Source organism: Bubalus bubalis, chromosome 10 (assembly GCF_019923935.1).
Source record: "Bubalus bubalis isolate 160015118507 breed Murrah chromosome 10, NDDB_SH_1, whole genome shotgun sequence".
NCBI lineage: Eukaryota > Metazoa > Chordata > Mammalia > Artiodactyla > Bovidae > Bubalus > Bubalus bubalis.
The window spans coordinates 8,328,069-8,342,608 of record NC_059166.1 but is presented as its reverse complement, the minus strand read 5'-3'; the positions used below and the strand labels follow the sequence as shown (position 1 = coordinate 8,342,608).

General features: G+C 45.0%; 1 pseudogene; it reads right to left on the bottom strand.

Annotated features, from left to right (window-relative positions):
• Positions 1-13,626: 13,626 nt before the first annotated feature.
• On the bottom strand, positions 13,627-13,710 carry LOC112587669 (annotated as a pseudogene).
• Between the last annotated feature and the right edge of the window lie 830 nt (positions 13,711-14,540).

Genomic DNA, 14,540 nt, shown 5'->3' with positions numbered 1-14,540 from the left:
CTACGGCTCCTCGCACTCTCTTCCAGCTTGCGCCTTGCCTGCCATGGGTTCAGTGAACATTGCGCACAGTGAGATACAGTGAGGCGGGGGTATTATTCATTTTTTTTAAAGCTATTTCACTGGGCCTCAGAGCAGGCATTCTTTTGGAATCTAAACCACTTTCTTGTGTGCATCTTAAATTATTCTCTTCCGGATATTTTCATTTTACTAATAAAGAGGGAAGGGAGCTGAATTTTCAGCATTTATCAACTTCCATCTCTAAAAGAAAATTAATTTAATTTTGGAATCTTTGGGAGTTTCTGGCAAGATCCAGAGCCAGAAACGTCATCCAAATCTTTCCCTAGCTTCCTGAGTGTTGACTGGGTGTCACAAAAAAGCCAGATTCCAAATTCATGTATGAACGCTTTCTAAATGGCTGCTCCTTGGGTCTACCGAGCCTATCAGGAGGTGAGTACAGGTAACATGGACTTATCAGTGGGGTGGGAGAGCTGAGTCAGGACCCTCTGTCTTACCCTGAAGATTCTTCTGCAGTCAAGATGCAGAAGACTGAGGAAATGCCTCAAGCAAGGGTGTCCCATGAGCACATAGGAGGGGCCCCAGGCCCTGCCAGGAAAAACAGAAACACCCCTGACTCGAGCTGGCCAGCCAGTGCAGGTCAGGGAGCAGCCAGGGAAGCTGGTCCTGGGTGATCCTTTCTTAGTAGCTCTCCAGGTGATTTTGATCTTAACCCTCACTGTTCATCAAAACCACCTGGAAAGCTACTGAAAAGGAACGCCGAGAACCAACTAAATAAAAATCTCTGCAAGGGGGAACGCAGGCATCTCACTCTGTTTTCTAAAAATCCACTGGTTGATTCTGAGGTAGAGGGAAGCTCAGAGCTACTGATCTAGCACCGTGGTCCATAGTCCTCTGGGAAGATCTTCATGAAGTGATAAGACATCATCTCAGTTCCTGCCTCCTCTCTTTCTTGTCAAAATACAACGCCTTTGGGGTATCCTACACCTTTGTGTGGGGCTTCCCTGGTGGCTCAGTGGCAAAGACTCCATCTGTAAATGCAGGAGACGTGGGTTCCATCCTTGGGCCAGGAAGATCCCCCAGAGGAAGAAATGGCAACCCACTCCAGGATTCTTGCCTGGAGAACCCCATGGACAGAGGAGCCTGGCCAGTCAAGGTTCAAAGGATTGCAAAGAGTCACACAACTAAACGACTGAGTACACACACATATGCGTATGTTCACACAGGACAAGGTGTGGTCCTCGGCCAGCAGTACTCACATCACCTGGGAGTTGGACAGAATGCAGGATCTGGGGCCTCGCTCACCCCCTCTGAAGGAAAATCTGCCTAGTAATCAAGGCCCCAGGTTACTCCTACATCCGTTAAGGTTTGAGAAGCCCTGTACCACACCATTTCATGATTCCACTTTTATATATTACAAGCTCTTCTCTTAGAGAGCCTCTAAAAATAAAGGACGCTATTGGAAATACAGTTGCCTGTTTTAGTCACGCACACCAAGGGCTCCCACTCCCCGGTAAGAGTCATTCCCTTTCGCCTTTCCTGTTGTCACACTGACATACAGTGACAAAGTCGAGGACAGCTATTTTTCTCTCAGGCTAAGTCTGTCCCTTGGCCCAGATGGACTTCTGGCCCTCAGATCTGTTTCTCAAAAAGAAACAGAAGAAACCCCAGCCCAACACTGTCCCAAAGGCCAAAAGGGGAGAGTTATTTGTACATGGGGATGCTGAAGGCATTATTCCATCTCCTTTAAAATTTTATTTTCTCTTCTCATCCAGACTAGTCCAGGAAATAATTTATTTTCAAGTTTTTTTTTTTTAGTTTCCAATTAAGAAATCTTGGAAAGTAGTTGACCTATATTTACTGTAACCATACTTTCCAAATAAAATTCCAAACACATGGCCTGATAAGTATGCATGCACTTACCACACGATTTAAAAACGCATTGCTTTTTTTTTCCTGCTTAAAAAAGTAACCCATGTTTATTTTAGAAACTACAGAAAAGTCAAAGAAACAACTAAAAACATCTGTAATCCCACCACCCAGAAAGAACTACTATTAACATTTTAATCCATATTCTGATTCAGTTTTTATCTATAACAGAAGATAAATTTATCAAGTTAGGTAGTACACTAAATATATAATTGTAATTCTTGACCTTTCCATTTAAATCTATGTCACAAGGATTTTCTCATGTCATTGAAGATTCTCTGTAAACTTTATTTTTAATGGCTGCATACTATTCTATCTTTGTATATGCCATAATTAGACTTTGATAAACATTCTTTTATCTTTGTTCACACTTCTGAAAATTTCCACCACATGGCCAATAAACAAAATTACTGCATAATAGGATAAAATTAAGTTGAGTCTCTTCATGCACATCACCAACTTTTTTCATGGAAACATTGCAAGAGCTTATACTTAACACCCGTTTCTGAAGTTACCATGTGAAAATATTTTAAATCAGTACTGTTCCAGAGAATTCGTAAGATTTAAGAAATAAGTTTATTGAGCATATATTGTGTGCCAGACTGTGATAAGGGCTTTGTATGTACTGTGTCAGTCACTCCTTACAAAAGTGCCATGAGGACAAGATGCTATTATGAGTCCCATTTTACACATGGAGAAGGTTTGGGTAAGTAGCCCAAGTTATACAGCCAATTCCTTGTAAAGTTCAAATAGTGAAACTGATCCAATGTGGAGGTTTGTTTGTTTTTCTGACTTCAGTGATCACGCTCTGTACTCTCTACTCAGGGGACTTCTGTCCGGAGGGTCCCAGCAGAGGGTCTGGAAGAGGGTCAGAGCTTCAGGACAGGGTCCTCAGCTGTCAGGACAGACAGCTGACCTGGGCCAAGATCCCTGAGCAACGAGTCCAGAACGCCCCGTGCTCGATGCCAAGCTCTTGGCGACACTGATGAACTTGGGAACAGCAAAGCAATAGCATGCCATGGTGAGTGAGGAGGACTGACGTGGTTATCTGAAGCACATGTGAGACACCCAGGAGCCCCTTGTAGGGGATTTCATGGAAGGAGAGTAAAGTTCTGGGGCCTCAGAAGTTTTACTAGTGGGCATCAGACTCATTGCAATCATTCTGAACTAAAAGCAATTGTGACCTAGAGAAAGGTGACTTTCATCTTTCCCTTATAGATGAATTGATGTGGGGCTCTTCAGGGCACCCTCTACCCTGCATGTTTTGCAGGCTATTCAATACTCAGGGGGTCCTTCATGGATGGGGCTCAAGACCCTGCCCAAGTTCCATGGGCATGCATGGAGCTCCGCCCACCTGCTGTTTTGTCCCTGACCCTGCTCCCCCTCCCCACCTACTTCCACAGCCCTGGGCACACTGCCCGTCACCTCTCCACCCAGTCATGCCAACCTCATGGCCTTAGCCTGGCTCTTCTGTCTGCCTGGAAAGCTTTGGCCCATCTCTGCAACTCAACCACCACCTAAGAACAATGCCAATGCCAATCCCCCCTCCCAAGCCCACACCCCATGCCCTCCAGGGGGACAGTGAATTCTGTTTGTTTTGTTTGCTGATCCTTCCAAGTGCCTAGAACATTCCTGGCAAATAGCTCTCCATAAATATTTGTTGAATCGAATGAAATCACCAAATGGGTAAACCATGGAGATGATTAAGTCTTGCTTCAGTTATTTTTACATTGAGAAAACCGACAGCCTGAGCAATGAAGTGACCTTAGCCAAGATCACTTGCAGGTTTTCTTTCCCGAAATGCCCAGACTTTCAGAACTGGCCTTGAAGTCCTCCAGCTCAGCCCAAACAACACTCTCCTTCCGTGAGGCCGATACCCACTCCAGATCCAGTTAAAGCAATTGGACGAAGGGCATAAATGATGACCAAGCACCATCCTTCCAGGGAGTAAGCTTCAGAAGAACCTCCAACCTAAGGGAAATGTCTCTTTGAGCTGTGAGTCAATTACATACATTCTCCTTTCCTACCCTCCCAAGAGCAACCATCTAATAACAAGGGAGCCACTGGAAGCCAAGTCCCCAACCCACCTCGTTTAGTAGTTCAAATCCAAGTCCCATCCTGCCTCTCTTTTCCAAGTGGCCAGACACTGGAAGAAATCATTCCAGGCAATGAGACTGAGTGAGCTGCTCTGGGGATGTTCAAACCACAACTCATTACAAATGCCCAGTGTCATAAACACCTCTCTCTACTATTTCCCTCTTTCCTCACCAAGGGTTTCCAGAGAACAAACACAGATTATACATAATTTTGGAGCAGATTTATTTTTTTCCATGATCTCTCCTCTCTTCCAACAAGCAATTTGTCATATATGTTAGCTTAAAATCAAATAAAAACCTGGCAATTGCTATCAAAATTAAGAATCCCCCCAAAATAAAAGCTCTCTCAACAATATGTGTTCTGGAATTTCAAATACAAGGTCCATGGACCCCCAGGAGATCCTTGTGTGGGATTCTGTGGTCTGAAAAGCCCTTAAAATTGTTTGCAAATTTTGTGGATATACGAAGAGGTGCTTTCTTATTGGTGAGCTCTCATAGCATTCTCAAAAAAATGTTTCTCCCCAGATTACTGAGAACCATTGATTTTTGACACAGGAGAACATGTTAAAACCTAAATGGGTGACAATCAAACTTAACTTCACAGTGTGGAATGCAAAATGTGTGGTAACAGGATATATCGGATTGGCCAAAAAGTTCGTTCGGGTTCTTCCAAGCTGGCCACGGGAAAACCCAAAGGAACTTTTTGGTCAACCCAACATCTACATCAGGTTTCCCTGTTGGCTCAGTTGGTAAAGAACCCGCCTGCAATGCAGGAGACTTGCCCGAGTGCAGGAAACCTGGGTTCGACTCCTGGGTTGGGAAGGTCCCCTGGAGAAGGAAATGGCAACCCACTCCAGTGTTCTTGCCTGGAGAATCCCGTGGACAGAGGAGCCTGGCGGGCTACAGTCCATGAGGTCACAAAAAGTCAGACATGACTTAGGGACTAAACAACCACCACCACCATATTCATGAGAGATTTTTAAATATTGGTAGCTCTGACATGGTAGACATCATCATAATGTACCTTCTCTGATTCTGGCTCTAAATCATCAGTCAACAGCAGTCTAAAATACTGCCGTCAGCCAGCTCAGGACTTCCTAAGAATCCTTCCTTTGGAGTCACATGAGGCAGCCTAAGGTCTGCACGAAAACTTCTGAGTCCAGAGGAGCAAGCTTGGCTCTCCCAGGAGCTTCACCTAAAGAACCAGCAAGAAACGAACTGTGACCTCTTTCCCAGAAAGGGGGCCATGCCACCAAACTCTCACAGGAATGTGTGAGAGCAACGTGGGTTAGAATCAACTCTCCCAGGCTTTCTGGTGGCTCAGTGGTAAGGCATCTGCCTGCAAAAGCAGGAGACATGGATTCCATCCCTGATCTGGGAAGATCCCACATACCTCAGAGCAGCTAAGCCTGGGCACCATAACTTTTGAGACTGTGCTCTAGAGCCTGGGACCCGCAACGCTGGGCCCACCTGCCACAGCTACTGAAGCCTGGACACCTTACAGCCCATGCTCCGTGACAACAGAGGCCACCGCAGTGAGAAGCCCGCACGCCAGAACTAGAGAAAAGCCTGCACAGCAGTGACGACCATTCACAGCCAAAAAAGAAAAAAGAGAATCAGCTGTCCCCAGCTGCAAATGGCACCAATGGAAAATACAATGTGCACGTGTGTGTTATCATATGAAGGTTGCCTGGAAGGAAATGATTTGGAAAGGGATGGAGACATTATTTACAGCTTTAAAACAGAGACTGCTCAAAATGGGGGAAACAGGGTACTTCTCTCCCCACCACCAACGTGTTTTTTGGTGTCTGTCTTTGGTGTGCATCTCCAAGTCTTTGTGAGTCCCCAAGGCAACCCTGCATGATTCACGAACTCAAGTCACCGTCACAATTTCCTAGTAGTGGGGAAGCATTTAATCCCCAGCAGCAGCGATTTTCTCATTTAGCAAGAGGATGAAAAGTAGTGGGAAGGTTTGGCTCGGTGTGAAAGTCTCAGAGTGTCCCGGTGCGCACAGGCTCCAGGGAAGTCAGTCTTGACGGAGAGATTGGAAAACGGAGCTCGCTTACCTTCGCGGATCACAGTTTCCAGCGGAGCGTCCAAAAATTCATTTTGTGTATTTTCTGGCAGATCCACTTTTAAGTTATTGGATTCTAGCAGACTCAGGTCAAATATCAGCTTGTGTCCTTATAACTGAGTCACCAACATCAAAGACTGCCAAAATGGCAGAGCAACCTCTCAAATCTCCTCCTTCTGTGCCCCTGTGTGGGGACAACCTCGCATGAGTCCAGACAAAGGCTGGCTTCCCTTAGCTTGGCCGCAACCTAGCCCACTTCCTTCTCGCACATATAGGATGATAGCCACTTGCTTGCCAATAACACTCTTACCCCTGTAAATGTACCCTGGAGAAAAATCATTTTTAAGTCATCAAATCTAACTGGTGGAGGGCTACTGCCCCCTAGGGATCATCTTGGAAATGTGTGATAGTGTCGCCCGCTAGGTTCTCTGCCCATGGGATTCTCCAGGCAAGAGTACTGGAGTGGGTTATCGTTTCCTTCTCCAAGGGATCTTCCTGACACAGGAATTGAACCCAGGTCTCCTGCACTGCAGGCAGGTTCTTTACCGTCTGAGCCACTAGGGAAGCCCAATTCTTTTTTGAGAATTGTGAAGATTGGGTGTTCCTATATTGAGCGGGTGGAGGCCAGGAACACAGAAGACAACTGTGTTCCTGCGCAACTGTTCCATGTCCCACCAGACAGTCATGTAGGTGAGAAACTTGTTTATAGCTTTCCGAGCTTGGAACCCAACTCCACTTTTACATCTAACTAGAAAGTACTTTTGTACAATCTTAGTAGACACTGACTTTTCCAAAAATGCAATCAGCGTGTAAGTCAAAGAGAAAATTGTACGATGTGTCTTTGAAATTTTACCGAGTTCAACATTTCAAAAAATCACAGCACCCACAGCAACACAGCTTGTAGCATGACAGTTGTCCTGATACTCCCGTGGCAGTGTGTGTTCCCAGTGACCACATGCAAGACAGTGTGGGTGACAGCCTTAATACACCCCTTTGTATGGTGGTGCTTACACACTTACATATTGAAAATAAAAGCTGTACTCAGTTCAGTTCAGTTCAGTGGCTCAGTCGTGTCCGACTCTTTGCGACCCCATGAATTGCAGCACACCAGGCGTCCCTGTCCATCATCATCTCCCGGAGTTCACTCAGACTCACGTCCATCGAGTCAGTGATGCCATCCAGCCATCTCATCCTCTGTTGTCCCCTTCTCCTCCTGCCCCCAATCCCTCCCAGGATCAGAGTCTTTTCCAATGAGACAGCTCTTCGCGTGAAGTGGCCAAAGTACTGGAGTTTCAGCTTTAGCACCATTCCTTCCAAAGAACACCCAGCTGTACTAGTTTATTGCAAATTTTTTTCTTTTATTTCTCCTTTATTGAACATCTAGGCCATTGTATTGGTTCTTTAAATTAACTTCTATGAGTGAGTATTACATATAAAATTGGTAAAGTAAAACATTTGCTTTTAAAAAAGATTTTTAGGGACTTCCCTAGTGGTCCAATTGTTAACTCTGCACTTCCACTGCAAGGGGTGCAGTTTCGATCCCTGGTCAGGGAATTAAGAACCCACGTGCCATGTGGCCTGGTCAAAAAATTAAAAAATAATAGTAATAAAGACATATAAATATATATTTAAAGGGACACTAGTTTGAATCAGATTTAAACATTGGTGTGAACCATGAAAACTCCTTTATATTAAGAGCTGCAGAATTAAATGGTCTTTAAGGATTTTAAATGGGATATGAAATGAACCATTTCTATTTAATGGTGCCCTACAAAGAACAGTGAGTTCCTAGCATTCAACCATATGTACGCAAGAGAATAATGTGAGAGCTTTTAAAAACTGCCAAGACCTACTTAGCGACTTATGCTGAAGCTGAAACTTCAATACTTTGGCCACCTGATGCAAAGAACTGACTCATTGGAAAAGAGCCTGATGCTGGGAAAGACTGAAGGCGGGGGGAGCGGGGGATGACAGAAGATGAGCTGGTTGGATGGCATCACTGACACGATGAACATGAGTTTGAGCAAGCTCTGGGAGTTGGTGATGGACAGGGAAGCCTGGCGTGCTGCGGTCCATGGGGTCGCAAAGAGCTGGACGCGACTGAGATTGAACTGAACTGAACTTAGCGACTAAACCACCACCACTACCAGCACCCTGGCCAATGAGATGAAATCCCAAGTATCAATTGCACATACTTAAACCTTGCTAAGACAGTCCCTTGGAGGAGTGATTCTCCATCCACATTACATGTTAGGAGGTGCCCCCGAATGTAGCAGCAACCCCACTAGGAAAGTCTGAGTGAGATCCAGGCCACACGAATTTTCTTAAATTTCCCAGGTGACTCTAATTTATGACCATTGATGGGCATCACTCTTCCAGAACATAAGTAGAAGTTCTGAGAGCCTAGGGCTCCCCAGGTAGCTCAGTGATAAATAATCTGCCTGAAAATGCAGAGGACTTGGGTCAGGAAGTCCTCTGGGTCAGGATCTTCCTGGGTCAGGAAGATTCCCTGGAAGAAGTGGGAACCCACTCCAGTATTCTTGCCTGGAGAATCCCACGGACAGAGGAACCCATGGGGTCTCAAAGAGTTGGACGGGACTGAACGACTGAGCACGCACGCATGCTGAGCACCTGAGATGTCAGTCAAGAAAGGCTACGGGCTCTGGAAATTAAGCATCAGGCTTTGATGAGAGCTATGCCATTTGCTCTCTGTGCCTTGGCATCTTCTCCTGTTGAATGAGGATCACAGCAACATCTGCTTCATTGGGTGTGGGAATTAAACAAGTTCATTCATACATAGCCCTTGGAACAGACCAGGTGTTCTGTACTCCAGAGTCACCCAGTGAGACTTAGAAAAATATGAGAAAAATATTCAGTATAACCCCAGTCCTTGTCATTCACATGTCACATGTCATTCACATCTGTTTCTAAGTTGATAGACCATTCTGATTTAAAACTATGATTTTGCTTCAAGATGGCAAACTACCATCATTCAAATGTCCACTTCTTTTAATATTGCTCTTTAAAAAAAAACAAAAAAAACTTCATTTTTAATGTGGGCCATTTTAAAAGTCTTTACTGAATTTCTTACAATATTGCTTCTATTTTATGTTTTGGTTTTTTGGCTGCGAGGCATGTGGGATCTTAGCTCGATGGCGAGGAATCAAACCCTCATCCCCCACACTGGAAGGCAAAGTCTTAAACACTGGACTGCCAGGAAAGTCCCTCAATCACACTCTTGATTTAGTTAAAATCTAACTTTGTCTCCTGTGGTCTATGTACATCACTCCACCTGCCACACTCCGAGGCCAAGGTTAGAGGCTCAGGTGAACCCCAGAAGGCGTCCAGAGGAGGAACGTGTCCCACTGTCATTATAAGGTGAGCATCAATATTCTCAAACACGTTCTTCCATATTTTTGAAAGCGAATTTCAGTGTATAGATATTATGAATAAACATCTTAGGTCTTTATGTCAATGGAGAGGTTAAAAAAAAAATTAGATACTGCTGGAATCTGAGCGCTCAGGGATTCCAAGATGGCTTTGAGAAGAGAGAATTTCTACAGAGCTCAGATGGTTGATCACACAAAGGAAATCCATTTGAGAAGCTGTCCAGCTAGCTCCGTGCATGCACAGACACTGTAGTATTATTTTCCTGGCACTCAGCAATTCATTCCCTGGGTCTGAGAACATCATCTAAATCCTAATTGATGCTGTAGCTGCGCTTGACCGAGGGACGAAGATGAGTCACAGCTCCTCTCTAGTTTAAACCACGTATCACAACTGGAATAATGATTTCCATCCTCTTCTTCACTTTTCTGATTTAATTCACAACAGTGTGTGTGTGTGTGTGTGTGTGTGTGTATTGTATACACACAGTGTGTGTGTGTTTGTGTGTGTGTGTGTGTGTGTGTACAGAAAGGGCTTCCCTGATAGCTCAAACAGTAAAGAATCTGCCTACAATGCAGGAGACCTGAGTTTGATCCCTGAGTCTGGAAGATTCCATGGAGAAGGGACTAGCAATCCATTCAAGTATTCTTGCCGGCAGAATTCTATGGACAGAGGAGCCTGGCAGGCTACAGTCCATGTGGTTGCAAAGAGTCAGACATGACTGAGGGATTAACACATGTACAGAGAGAGGGTATAATTTTACGAGCTGAGAAATCCGAATCTTTTAAGACAGGCAGAAGGTGGGAGGGTCACGCAGTCTGCTTTCTACCAGGGAGGGGAGCAGGACACCTCTGAGAACAGGAAGGCAGCACCATCCCAGGCCTCCAGCATCCCATCCGTCCTGGGGATGGTGCAGCTGCTGTTCTTCTATAGGTCGCCTTTCCCCTGTCCCATGATCAAACATCTAGACTCGGAACTGGCAAACATTTCCTTTAAAGGTCAAGATAGTAAATCAGTTACCAGTTCAGTTGCTCGGTCGTGGAAATATTTAAGGCTTTGTGGGATGTCCATATCTGATAATCCCCCTTGTTTTCTTCTCACTCTCTTTTTTACAACCTTTTAAAAATTTAAATTCCTTCCTCGCTCCAGAGATGCATAAAAACAGACTGCAAGCTAGACTTGGCTGTCGGGCGACAGTGTGCCAACCCCCGCTCTTGATAAATGGACCTAAAACTGGTGCCCAGGACTTAGTCAGGGCTGAGGTTTGCAATCCTGGTTTGAGCAGACTATGGCGCTAGATGGAGGGTCAGAAGGAGAAGACAGAGCAGGCAAGGACAACCAGCAAAGCAGGGACAGGATCTGGGTCCTCACCCGCTACACTCCAGATGAGTCTCAGTTCAGTTCACTCGCACAGTCGTGTCCGACTCTGCGACCCCATGGACTGCATCACGCCAGGCCTCCCTGTCCATCACCAGCTCCCGGAGCTTGCTCAGACTCATGTCCATGGAGTCAGTGATGCCGTCCAGCCAGCTCACCCTCTGTCTGCCTCTTCCTCTTTCTCTGGACTCAGAGACCCTCCGTGTCTCAAGCAGCCTCAAAACACAGAAATGAGACCTCTTGAAGAAAATGGCTGGCACGTTCCCCTTCATAAAAGACTGGAATTCTCTAAACTCAGAAATCCTCTCTGGTAATTCAAGTAACTATGGGCAGGGATGTCACCTGGCTCCCCTTCTCGTTGCCCTGTGAGAACTGGGGCTCAGGACTAGTGCAAAAATAAGTCTGTTCATCTGCTGCTGAGGGGAGTAAAGTCCTGCCTCTCTGACCTGGGAGTCCCGCGTCTTTCTAGGTCTGTGCCCTGAAAAAAGAAGTCTGCAGAAAAAGGAATTGTGAACCGGGAAGGCATTCCCCAAGGTCTGCCATGGCATCTTCAGATAACGTTAGGGACTATCTTTTGTTTTTACCTTTGAGTCTGACTCAGAATCTAGGACGTTGCCTGATGGTATGGATATTTAGTAAATGTGGACGGAAGGAAGGAAGGAGGAAGGGAAGGTAGGCAGTAAAGAAAAGGAAAAACGAAGGGCAGGAGGAATCCCTTTCAGGGCTCACTTGTGTAAACTCTGTCATAAGCGTTTTCCATGACTACTCAATTTTTCCAAACAGAGAGAAACCAGATATTTCTAGTTCTGTCACTCTAAAGTAAAGGATGAATTTATCCATAGCTCTCCTTACCCGCAGCTTGGGACGAGAATCCAGGACTGAACTAAAGCAATAAATATAGACTAAAAGGTGGTGTGGGGCAGGGGGTGGGGGGAGATACAGTTTCCAAAATGAGTACTACATGATTTGAGAAGGAATATCTCAGGAGTCCAACTGAACTGTTCAACTGCAGGCTGCGATATTATTAAAATAGCTGATGTGGACATTCTTTGTGTAGTCACCCTAAAGGAGTCATTTGGAGCCAGCTGCTCCGGCTGGAGGATCTCTGTGTGCTGTGCTTAGTCTCTCGGTCATGCCCAGCTCTTTGTGACCCCATGGACTGTAGCCTGCCAGGCTCCTCTGTCCATGGGGATTCTCCAGGCAAGAATACTGGAGTGGTTGCCATGACCTCCTCCAGGGGATCTTCCCAAGCCAGGGATCAAACCCAGGTCTCCCACATTGCAGGCAGATTCTTTACTGTCTGAGCCACCAGGGAAGCCCAAGAATACTGGAGTGGTTAGCCTATCTCTTCTGCAGGGGATCTTTCCGACCCAGGAATTAAACTGGGGTCTCCCGCATTGCAGGTGGATTCTTTACCAGCTGAGCTGTCACGGAAGCCCGGAGGATCTCTACGTGTGACTCAATGTGTAAAGAAGCAAATGGGGCCTCAGATGAAGTGTCAGTTATGAAGATGCTCTCATGATAAAAGCTGGCCCCAAAGCAAACACAGAAGCTTTGAAAGCACTCTGGGGGTAGAAAGCACACTCAGGGAACATAAGGTTCTCAGTAGGACTATTGTTATTATGATCGAGTTATTTTTCTTTTTTTAATTTATTTTATTTTTTAACTTTACAATATTGTATTGGTTTTGCCATATATCAGCATGACTTCACCACAGGTATACACGTGTTCCCCATCCAGAACCCTCCTCCCTCCTCCCTCCCCGTACCATCCCTCTGAGTCATCCCAGTGCACCAGCCTCAAGCATCCAGTATCGTGCATCGAACCTGGACTGGCGACTCGTTCCATATATGATATTATACATGTTTCAATGCCATTCTCCCAAATGATCCCACCCTGTCCCTCTCCCACAGAGTCCAAAAGACTGTTCTGTACATCAGTGTCTCTTTTGTTGTCTCGAATACAGGGTTATTGTTACCATCTTTCTAAATTCCATATATATGCATTAGTATACTGTATTGGTGTTTTTCTTTCTGGCTTACTTCACTCTGTATAATAGGCTCCAGTTTCACCCACCTCATTAGAACTGATTCAAATGTATTCTTTTTAATGGCTGAGTAATACTCCATTGTGTATATGTACCATAGCTTTCTTATCCATTCATCTGCTGATGGACAGCTAGGTTGCTTCCATGTCCTGGCTATTATATTATAAACAGTGCTGCGATGAACATTGGGGTACATGTGTCTCTTTCGATTCTGGTTTCTTCAGTGTGTATGCCCAGCAGTGGGATTGCTGGGTCATATGGCAGTTCTATTTCCAGTTTTTTAAGGAATCTCCACACTGTTCTCCATAGTGGCTGTACTAGTTTGCATTCCCACCAACAGTCTAAGAGGGTTCCCTTTTCTCCACACCCTCTCCAGCATTTATTGCTTGGAGACTTTTGGATTGCAGCCATTCTGACTGGTGTGAAATGGTACCTCATAGTGGTTTTGATTTGCATTTCTCTGATAATGAGTGATGTTGAGCATCTTTTCATGTGTTTGTTAGCCATCTGTATGTCTTCTTTGGAGAAATGTCTATTTAGTTCTTTGGCCCATTTTTTTGATTGGGTCATTTATTTTTCTGGAATTGAGCTGTAGGAGTTGCTTGTATATTTTTGAAATTAGTTGTTTGTCAGTTGCTTCATTTGCTATTATTTTCTTCCATTCTGAAGGCTGTCTTTTCACCTTGCTTATAGTTTCCTTTGTTGTGCAGAAGCTTTTAAGTTTAAAGCCTCACCCTGGGAAAACCACCTTCGTGATCATTGTATCTCCCCTGCCAGGTAAGTATTGATCGAGTTATTTTTCAAATAATTTTCAATCATCTGTCACGGCTTTGAGGAAAGTCTTCAATATCATTGTCCCACACAGTGAATGTGGGTAAAACAGTAAACAGATGGAACTTTAACAGGCAAGTCTGGAGACTGAAGCATCATGGAGACCCTGGCACCAGCCAGAAGTGTAACAGGTCACCTGCACCCTTTCGAGGCATTTAGAGCAGAAACGCAGCACGTGGGTATAGACTTGCAGGGCACGTGAACAGGTGTCTGTGCTGTAGATGGCTGTCTGGTCCCCAGGGCCGGGTTCCTCTCTGACACCTTCCTCATTAGCAAATGGGACCAGTGTGATAACCCAGCCAGCCAGATGTTGCTCCATCCTTGACATCAAAGAGTTTGCCTGTCATCTACAGTATTTTGCAAACACTAATTCACAGTCCCAGGCCAGACAAGCTCTGTATTTCCTGGGAAACTTTTAAGAATTTTAAAACTTAAACATCAGAGGTTCTGATTCAGGCATGGAAACTCAGGAATATGTATTTTTTTTTAAATTTCCCTAGTGATGTTAAACAATCAAGTATTTAAAAGTCACCGGTGTAGACTTTCTATTTTGGAGTGTAATTAGATTGTCTCACTGTTCTTTTATTATTATTACTCAATTATTGCTAGGTTGAAGTTACTCATCTAAGATTTGAGAGCACTGTTTCCCGATCTTGGTCAATGGTACTCTCAGTACTGAATGAATGAATGAAGGTACACCCAGGGTCAGAAGGTCAGGAGGAACGATGTTTCTCTCATGGTCTCCACATTACTGGGAAAAGAAACACAAATCCCCCTTTTTAAG